Below are 10,339 nucleotides of genomic sequence, written 5' to 3'. Positions count from 1 at the left end.
GTTTAAATAGAAGGAAGACAATCACTGCTTGAATATTGAAAGTATCATGACAAAAACAATGATTTAGGAGGATTAACTTATTAGTAACATGTTGAATAGCATACACATAGTATATATGTGTTCATGTGTATGTAATACAATATGTATAAAACCCAGATACATAGGATACATACATAACACATACATAACAACATGAAAACAAAATATACAAACAGGATAATGTAAAGAACTCATAGGGTCTTTACTTATTTGGTTCTCCTGTGCACATCATACAGTAAATATATTTATACAATGAGTGATGGAGTGTAGTAAACATTCTCTGAAATCATTTATATCATGTCAGATGCTGAACTCCAAGAAACATGGCCCCTTTCCTGTCCTAACGTCACTCTAAAGAACAAAGTATAGAACACAAGAACTGAAAATGACTTTAGATTCCAACCTGACAGAATCAGGATTGCTAGTGGTGGGCAAAGATCTGAAGAAAAAGAGTCATTTGAGCCACATCTCTCCCAGAGATCTACTCATTTCTTTTCAACCAAAGGAGAGCTCAGGCAAGAAATCAGTCATGATAGTAAACTGTGGTAAGAGATAATAATAATTTTTAAAAAGCCAATGTTAATTAATGAATACCACATGCAAGGCAATATGCTAGGACACCATTTCACATACTTTGTCATAGTATATCCTCACTGTATGGGGTAGACAGGCTGCATTCTGAGTTCTAATCATCACCCTAATACTTATTTAGGGCAAGTTACTTGACCTCTCTAGTTTTGTTATGCTCACCTATAAACAGCCGGTAATAATAAAACACTTTTTTAAATATTGTCCTGAGAATTAGATCAATATCAACAAAACCCTGAGAGCAATTGCAGCATATAGTAAATATTTAATAAATGTTACCCCTAAACATCATTTCCCCCACTTTATAGTCACAAAAACTAAGGCAAAAAAGAATTAAAGGAAGTTGCCCTAGTTTTCCTCCCTGGAAAGTGGAATCTGAATTGTCAGGAATAAAAAATCCTACTGTATAGCTCATTGGCAGATATTAGTCAATAAATTAACATGTTTGACTTGAGTACCCGGGGAGAGAAATCTATTAGATGGCCTCTGAGGGTTGAAAGGTGGAGTAGAGTGGGCTGCATTTCAAGTTCAGTATTGTGCCGTTTGGGGAAGACATCCTTCATGGCCTAGAATTCACTGTGTGTTCTCCATTGTCAGGTCACAGTCTTTATCAAGTGCAGACGCAGCTCATCGTGCCACAAATAAAGCCACACAGTGCACTGCAAGGGAAAGCCCATTCCTCCTGTGAGAGTCTGGGAGAGAAAGGAGGTCATGATACAACAGATACCTGACTTGAGCCTCGGCCCTATTTCCCCGGGACACATTCAATTTTCCTGCATGTGAACAGAGTGAACTGGGTTTTAGAACAATTTATAATAAGTTTCCTGATTCTAAAATCTGAAAACCATTTAATGCTTCACTTATGACATGTCTTTACCTTTGCTTTGTTTTCTCTTTTCCCACAGAAAGAAATCACTCAAAAGAGATTTAAAAAAAAAGATGGAACATGGAAATTACTGAAATAATCTCAGGTACATCATCTGTTGCTGAAATTTGTACTTTAAATCCTAGTAGGGACTAAAGGTTATCATCTCCCTGTTATTCGGTCTTCCCTGTGGGATAAGAATTTAAGGAAGGAGGTATCTCTGCCCCAAGAATGGCTACATTGAGAATCAGTCACAAAAGACCTCAACCAACATAAAATTCTTTGAAATGAAATCTAGTCAAGAGAATGGAACTCACAAGATCAGAAGGATGCTTCAACTGCCTTCCACTCGTGACCCAGCATACTTTTCCAGGGAATGTTAACCTTTGCAACCTGAAAAATATCACTGTTTAAAATTACTTTTCCTCTAACTTTAGGAGGTAATTTGAGCTGACCTCAGGCTTTTAAAAATTTATTCTATTATACTGTTCATCTTTCAAGCATTTTCCTTAAAATTTTTACTTATTACATTTAACTTTTTAAAATATTACTGAACTGAATTTATTGATGTTTTATCCTGCTGTTTTATCATGTTCTTAAATAATGTTTTCTTTAATTTGTTTTTAAAATCTTCCAGATGGTGATATTTTTCATCACTTATTTATTCTAAGCTTGTATTCCAAATCTTTCCCTTCATCTCATTTTCTGATCATTTTATCTTCTGGATTAAATTAGCCAAGGGACATATTTTTTTGTGTAATTTCACCAAATTCATTCCCTGTGGTTTTTAAAACAAATTTACACATTTTTACATGTTATTAAATTTACTATAAGTATTTATCTTTAGCTCTCATTCACCAACTTAGATCAACTAGTAGTATATTCTCTTTCCTAATCACTATTCTTAGTTTTGCTTATTTCTTCCCTAAATATACTGCATCTTACTTTCTTTAGTCATCATGTTACTAAAAGTGGGAAAAATTCAAAATAAAAATTTATGCTCTACTTTACAGAATGTCAAGACAAATTTAATGTTTATTCTTCATTAAAGCACTAGAAAGTAGAGACTAAGTTAATATTCAGTCATCCTTTAATTTAATTCACACAATCCAAAAATCATATTAACCCACAAGAGAAAATCAAGCCTAGATCCCACATATTCTCCAACATGAGAAGTTTGAATTTTCCCAGAAAATTCTGTGATTGGATAATTGAAGAAAGATCATTTGAATATTACATGGAATATCTTATGTTCTTTGGGTTTGCAATATATATCAATGTCTATTTATCTGTCTCTCAATCTTTATATAAAATTTATATAAAATATAAATGCTTTCAATATCAAGGAGAAGTCTAATAAATATTATGGGAATTAATATATGACAAAGATTCCCAAGAAAGAGGTATTAGATATTTCACTATATGCCGGAGTCCAGCTCCAGCAGGTCCAGGGGTACCTGAAGGATGGACAGTGTCGGCGAAAGGGGAGTGAGAGAGCCTCAAGTTTCTTTCTGATCACCAGGTAGGCATTTTGCACTGACCAGAGAGTCAGTTTTATTTATGGTTAAAGATACAAGGAGCAGAAAGAGCAGTAAATTATTTCTCATAGATAATTTTTTATAATTTTCCGGAACATGGATTCTGCAGAAGTTACAATTCTAATCTTAATAGTAATGATTATTCTAAAAAACTTGGCTATAGGCACTCATGCTCTCATATGGGAAGGGCAGGTGTTTTTTTAAACCAGACATACAAAACCTCAGGTAAAACCCTAAGGAAGTGACCTTTAACCATAAGGCAAACAGCATTGTTTAGTAAAGGTCAGTTTTTTTTTTTTTTTATGAATAAGGGTCATTAGGTTGTTTATGGCTCTAACAGAAAGTTTCCAGAAAAACAAGATCCCCAGGAGACATAATGCCTGCTCTCACAGTCCCAAAGACAAATGATACATTTTATCGAGGGAGTGACTTTTGCAACTATGTCCAGGCCTAGAAAGTAGTGAGTTATCAATTAATAGCTCAGCTAGGAGGAAAATTATATGTTGCTTGCCTTAGTCACATTAGGGTGTATCTAGTTTACTCATCTTTTCCCTGACCTCAGGGACAGGGCAGGGGGAGAGGCTGCTCCTGATAATGATCAGCAAAGCATTCCAAGGTTTGGTGCCCAAGCAGAAATGAAGGTTACAAGAGGGTAGATATTGGTCGCTGCCTGGTGGCAAGAGACTGTGCAAATTTGCATATCCTCACCAGGAATTTTCATGCAACCGGTGAGTTCAAATAGCTCCCAACAACTATAGTTCTCCCTGGATACTAGGTACTCAGGAACAGGCCAAAATTGGTTGGTTTTTTTTGTTGCAGTTACTTAAGGGTAGAGATATGTTGACCACTGCATCTTAGGCTAAACTTACACGGCTCCCACAGCCTGCAGCCTGTATATTAAATATGTTTAAGATCCAGAAATTTACCTCCAAAAATATTCCCAAAGATATGTGGGTCAGAAGGTTCTTAATACTGAAGATTATAAAGAAAGGTTAAATATTAATGGATCTGAACCCCTGTTCTATAATGTTAGTAAAGCTAAGGAGGAAAATAGAATAGGTTTATTCATAACAATAGGGATGGCTTTGTGAAAACTCACCTGTTTTTCTGTAAAACACAAGAAAAAGGCGTCCCAAATGAGGGCAAAGAAAGGCAAATTAAAAAGACTTATGAAGGAGGGATTTAGTAACTGATCAGGGTCCTAAAATTCCAATCACTCAATTTTCAAAGAGATCAAAATATGGAAATTTAATGACAGTATAAATTTTATTACATAGTTCTTTGTCCAATAAACAAAGAAAAAGGTTATTTTTTAGATTCAATATTTACTTGATTGTTAAAGAAAATAGCATTCTCTTATCACTTTGCCAAATTTTATGATAATGTGACTGAATAGGGCATGAAGGGCAGAGAGAGAAAGTAAAGGTCATGAAATTTATCTCTCTTAGAAACTAGAAAAATATAGCAACATTGCCAACACCCAGACCAAGAAATTCTTAAAAAGCCTTTCCATGCCATCCAGTGTCTTCTACTGGACTGACTCACCTTCGGGAATTCCTTTCCCAGAAGTCATTGTAGTATTCTTGATAATGGTTTCAGCCCCTCCTCATCTTCTTCTGTCACTATGTCAACAGTGAAAGTTCCAACACAGAAATTCAGAATATTAGAAAGGTAAGTATAAGACACACATCTGGAAATCTAGAACAGAGACTCCCCAGAATCCCTGCGAAGAATTAGTGAGTAGTGAGAGCACATGATCTTAGTCCTCATTCTGTTTTCTAACTATGTGACCTTAAATTCATTGGTTTAAATTATTTTATCACTTAACTCCTTATTTATAAAATAAAGGGTTAAAAGTCATTAATGATTGTCATTCATACTAGTGGTTGTGAAAACCAAATTAAATAATCCACACCCAAAAACTCATAAACCAACAAATGCTGTGTAAATAAGAATCTAGAACTATTTGGCTAGGGAAAACAAGAGGCAAGTCTGAAAAACCAAAATATAGTAACTTTGCAAATGATAAAAAATAAATTCAGGAGGATAACAGGTTTGGAGAAAAAGGTTAAAGCTAATGGCAATCCATGAAAGGTGGGCCTTAGTATATTCATTCTCAAATGTTTTAGTTCACATAACACTAAGGTAGTGGTAAATCCTGGGCTAGAATACAATTCTGATTTCTAAGCAAGTACCTTTTTCCCTTTATATTTTCTTCATATCTTACTAGACTGCATTTGAAGTATAAGGAAGAGAAGTTCTTTATTATCCCACAGGAAGCGAGACTGAAAGCTGGACATTCATCAGAACAAAGAACAATATTCAAATCCAGGGATTTCCATTTGTCAATGATTTTGCACCAAGTCTAGAGAGAAGCATCCAGACAAAACATTATTATTTGTAAGGTAAGAAAAATTGGCTTTGTGTTACTTTAGAAAGTATTGTCCTCTAAAATTGAAGAAGGTGATATAATGAAATCATACTTTTCCCAAGGAAATTTGATTTTAAACATACCATGATAAGCACAGAAAAAGGTACAGTGAAGTTTTGTCTTGATCAGGCATGTGAAACATGGAGACAATCGATGGAGCATGCTATTTCTGTATCTTTAAAAGCTTGGGGATTCTAAAACATAGATCCAACGACTATACAAACAAACAAGCAAAACCCCCCACCATTTTCCTTAATCTAGTCCAGAAGTCTGCAAACTACCATTCCTTCAGGTCAAATCTGGTTCGCTACCAGATTAGTATATAAAGTTTAATGAACAAAGAAAGAGATGCTCATTCCTTTTACGTACACTCTTTGGCTGCTATGGGGCTACAATGACAGAGATAGTATTGTTCACTAAGCTTAAATTATTCACTATCTGGCCCTTAATAGAAAAAAAATTGCTGAGTCCTGGTCTAGAAAATATGTGGTCAAACATGAAGAGAGAATAAGCATTTATTATAGATCTATTATATGTGAGGCATTGTGCCAGGCAATGTACATCTCTAGCACTAGCTGTATTTAATTCTTACACCCATCCCGGGAAACAGGGATTACTATCTAAACTCTATAGATGAGGAAATTTATATTCAATGAAGCTAAGTAAAACTAACCTAAGATTATATATACTGCTAACCATCAACAGATTCAGGATTCAAATGTTCTTTGTTATTGTTGTTGTTACTATTTGTTTTCATCTTTGCAGCCAGTAGTCTTTGTACTAAGCTACACTGTTTCCCAGGAATTCATGTTTACTAAAAACAAGCTTCATAAGCTGAGTCATGTATGTAGAGGGAAGAAAATATAGCTTCCTTTAAATTAAAAGGGCTTGGGGGCACCTGTGTGGCTTAGTTGGCTCAGATCATATCTCACAGTTCATGGCTTTGAGCCCTGTGTCTGTGCTGACAGCTCAGAGCCTGAAACCTGTTTCAAATTCTGTGTCTCCCTCTCTCTCTGCCCTTCCTCCACTTATTTCTGTTTCTCTCAGTCTCTCAAAAATGAATAAATGTTTAAAAAATTTTTAAAGGCTTTAAGAAAAGTTGATTTAGGGATGTCTAGGTGGCTCAGTGGGTTGAGCTTCTGACTCTTGATTTCAGCTCAGTTCATGATCTCAGGGTTGTGGGATTGTGACCTGCATCAGTCTCCGTATAGAGCATAGAGCCCAATTAAGAACCTCTGTCTCTATCTCTGTTTCTGTCTCTCTGCCCTTTTCCCCTCACTCACCCACTCTCTCTCTAAAATAAAAAAAGGAAACAGAAAGCTGATGTAGTAATCAGAAATTATGAGAGGCAAAAGGAGAAATATGGATCATCCCTGTTTTGACAGTGAATGCTTACCAATCCATGTTCAGCTCACTCCATTTATCATTGAGTTAGTGATCAGTATAGCTCTAATCCATACTGGAAGAAATTTAAATTACCTTTAAAGCAAAATGGTATTTCCAGAGTTTCATCACTGACCTATAATGCATGCCATAGACTTTAAGGTAAATATAAATATCACAGTATAATCTGTGTGGATTTTGACAGAGGTCGTGAACTTACTCTGTACCTACTAACCACTTCTCTTTCCCAATACACATTCAATCTCTCCTTTCTTAAAATTATCTCATTTAATACTTGTTTCTCTTCTCTTGCTGAATCAATGACACTATTTTTATTGTTACCCCCATATCCACATTTGTTCACCAAGTACAAATATTCAATACAATAGCCATGAGGTGCTACTATTAAATTTGTGTCAGGTTTTGTTGTTGTTTTTTAATTGGAGACAATAAATCTCACAGTCCAACTAATAGTCACTCATACATGTACACGGAAAAACTCACCCAGTGTCATAGCTTTTATCTAGCAATTTGACCATCTATGAGAACTCGAAGAAGATGTAAGATGAGTTCAGATTTATCAGTAAGAATTGTAACTCTACCAAGCATAACACAGAATCAGTGCTAGGGCTTTCAAAGATCCAAGTAGGAAATTATAAAACCTCCTTTATGGAGGGATAGTTTAACATTATGGTATTATATTAGTTGATATAGCATGAAGTTTAAGATATATTGAAAAGAGATCTAAAACTAGGCAAATAGATACTTATTGGAAAAATAGCTCATAGTTGGAAATTGTATGTGTGTATGTTGTGTGTGTGAGAGATATAGGAAGCCACTGATTTTAGATGTTGGACATCTGGCAGTGTAACACTGTGAGTTCATGTATAAATAGCTCCTGCAAATCTGTGAGCTGAATGGAGATTCTGAAGTTCCCACAACACTTGGATATATGGGATTTCTGAGCATCTATAGGAAAGATACTTTGCTGAACAACGTATTCATTTAATTGATACTGGAGTAAAGCTAAGCCTTAGGAATAAGACTGACTTATTTTTTTTTACCAGTATGGTAATGGCTACTACAGAAGAATTCTAGCAAAGTTCAAACACAAAATTTAAAAGGTTAAGATTAATTGACCAGAAAATTAAGTGCAGTATGAAAAACAAAACACAACTCAAATCCCTTAACTCTCTCTAAAGGAAAACAGTTAAATTCAGAGTCTGAATCACCTAGGGCCTACAATGTCTATCACACAGTAAATTTAAATAATTGTGACATGAAAAGAAGCAGGAAAATATGAAACATATCTGGATAAAGAGAGCAGTCAGTGGAAACAAACTGAGAAATAATCCAGATGTTGAAATCAGCAGATGGGTATTTAAAATCAACTAATACAAATATATACAGAGATGTTAAAAATTGGTCATAATGGATGGACATATGGACAGATGGGGGAATATTAGCAGTGAGATAGAGACTACAAAAAGAATCAAATAAAAATTCTATAAGCAAGAAATAAAGTATGTGACTTGAAAAATTCACTGAATAGTCATACATAAGATTGTGTGCAAGAGAAGAAAGAGTCCCTGAGTCTAAAGACTTATTAATAGATATTATTCACTCTGAAGAAACGAACAAAACCTTAAAACTAAGGTCTCAGTAATATGTGGGATAATATTATGCAGTTTAACATATGTGTCATTAAAGCCAAGAAGAAAGAGGATAAGAAAAAAAAATTGGGATAGGAAATATCCTACTATTTGAAGTAGGCTGAAAAGTTGCCCAAATTTACTAAAACAAATACCAACTTGCAAATCTTAGAAGTATAAATATAAAGAAAAATACCCATATTTTTTGTCAACTGCTAAACCCATTGTCAAACTGCTAAAACCCAAAGATAAAAGGAAAGTTTTGAAAATACAGAAATGCTGTATTGCATACAGGGGGAAACCATGCAAATGGCAGCTCTTTCATGGGAAAGAATGTAGGTCAGAAGATAATGGAATGACATCAGTAAAGTGATACGTGAAGTAGGTGATTATCAACTAGAATTTCGTATGCAGTGAAAATATCCTTACATAATGAAGGAAAATTTAAGATATTTTTCTGATAGAAAAGTGAAAGAAGTTTTTGCCAACAGACCTGCAGTAAAGGAAATATTAAAGACTTAGCTTTGCTGAAGTAGATACACACTCTATGGAAACTTGATGTGCACGATGGAATAAAAATTTCCCGAAATAGCGAATATGTGATAAGTACAAAACCTATATTTTTCTTCTTAATTTCCTTAAAAGCCTAATGACTATCTTAAAAAATATCCTAACAGTCACCAGGGAGCTTTTGATTTAAGTATGGCAATATATTTGACAGTATCTCAAAGTATAAGGAGTAAAACAAACTATATGATTGCTGGATTCTTACATTTCCTGTGGAATGGTAAAACATCAACTGTAAGTACACTAAGGAAGTTAAGGACGCATACTGTAATCCCTAGAGCAGCCAATAAAATATAAAACAACAAGGTAAGGATGAAAATCCAAAAGAGAAATTACAATGGAATACTAATTAATATTTGATTTTTCAACGCTTATTTATTTTTGAGAGAGACACAGAGTGTGAGTGAGGGAAGGTCAGAGAGAGAGGGAGACACTGAATCAGAAGCAGGCTCCAGGCTCTGAGCTGTCAGCACAGAGCCTGACATGGGGTTTGTACCCACGAACTGTGATTTCATGACCTGAGCTGAAGTCGGCCACTCAACTGACTGAGCCACCCAGGTGCCCCTACATTCAATTTCTAAGATGGCAAAAAGTAGGACTAGACCATCAAAAAACTTGAACAGATGCCTTTTTTTATATGAGCAGATGGACTAAATAAAATATAAGCAACAAAATAGTAGTTCTAAATCTAAATGAATCAATAATTACATTAAATGTTAGTGGATTTAAGACTCCAATTATAAAGAAAAGATTCTCAATCTGGATAAGAAAAAAACATGGAGTTATGGATATCTAAAATCCTTATCTTGTAAGATAGGCATAACTCAAGTACAAAAACCAGATAAAAGTGATTTAACAAAAAAATTTTCCAAAAAAATGTCATTTTTATAAATGTAAAATTCTCAGAAAAACATTAACAATCAAATGATATGTTATTATCAGTTAGGATTTATCCAGGAATTCAAAGCTCTTTTGACTTTCAAACACTCAATTAAGGAAATTTATTATATTACCAGAATAAAGGGGATAATGAATATAATATTATAGCAGCTGAAGAAAAAAATTTCATAAAAAAGCAAAAACAAAAAAGTCAAGAAAAACTCTCAGAAAATTTAGAATAAAAGGAAAACTCCCCAGTCTAATTAAAAATATTAATGACAACACATAGATAATATATCAATGACAAAATACAGTACTTAATATGTTCCTTTTAGAATAGAACCAAAGCAAAGATCACCATTTTCACTATTTATATTCAGTACTGTACTGGGGGGGG

The 10,339-nt window shown here is 34.3% G+C and overlaps 1 long non-coding RNA gene across 2 annotated transcripts in view; it reads left to right on the top strand.

Moving 5' to 3' along the window:
• The first annotated feature begins 1,553 nt into the window (after positions 1 to 1,553).
• LOC115303449 overlaps positions 1,554 to 10,339 on the top strand; it is a 14,153-nt gene continuing 5,367 nt past the window's right edge. For both annotated transcript variants that reach the window (XR_003914067.1, XR_003914066.1), the window contains exons 1-2: positions 1,554 to 1,598; positions 5,261 to 5,435. This is a non-coding gene — a long non-coding RNA (uncharacterized LOC115303449). The remainder of the gene's footprint in view (positions 1,599 to 5,260; positions 5,436 to 10,339) is intronic.

The sequence above is a fragment of the Suricata suricatta genome, chromosome 10 (assembly GCF_006229205.1).
Source record: "Suricata suricatta isolate VVHF042 chromosome 10, meerkat_22Aug2017_6uvM2_HiC, whole genome shotgun sequence".
Lineage (NCBI taxonomy): Eukaryota > Metazoa > Chordata > Mammalia > Carnivora > Herpestidae > Suricata > Suricata suricatta.
Note: the sequence above shows the minus strand (reverse complement) of the source record. Positions and strands in the feature narration are given on the sequence as shown.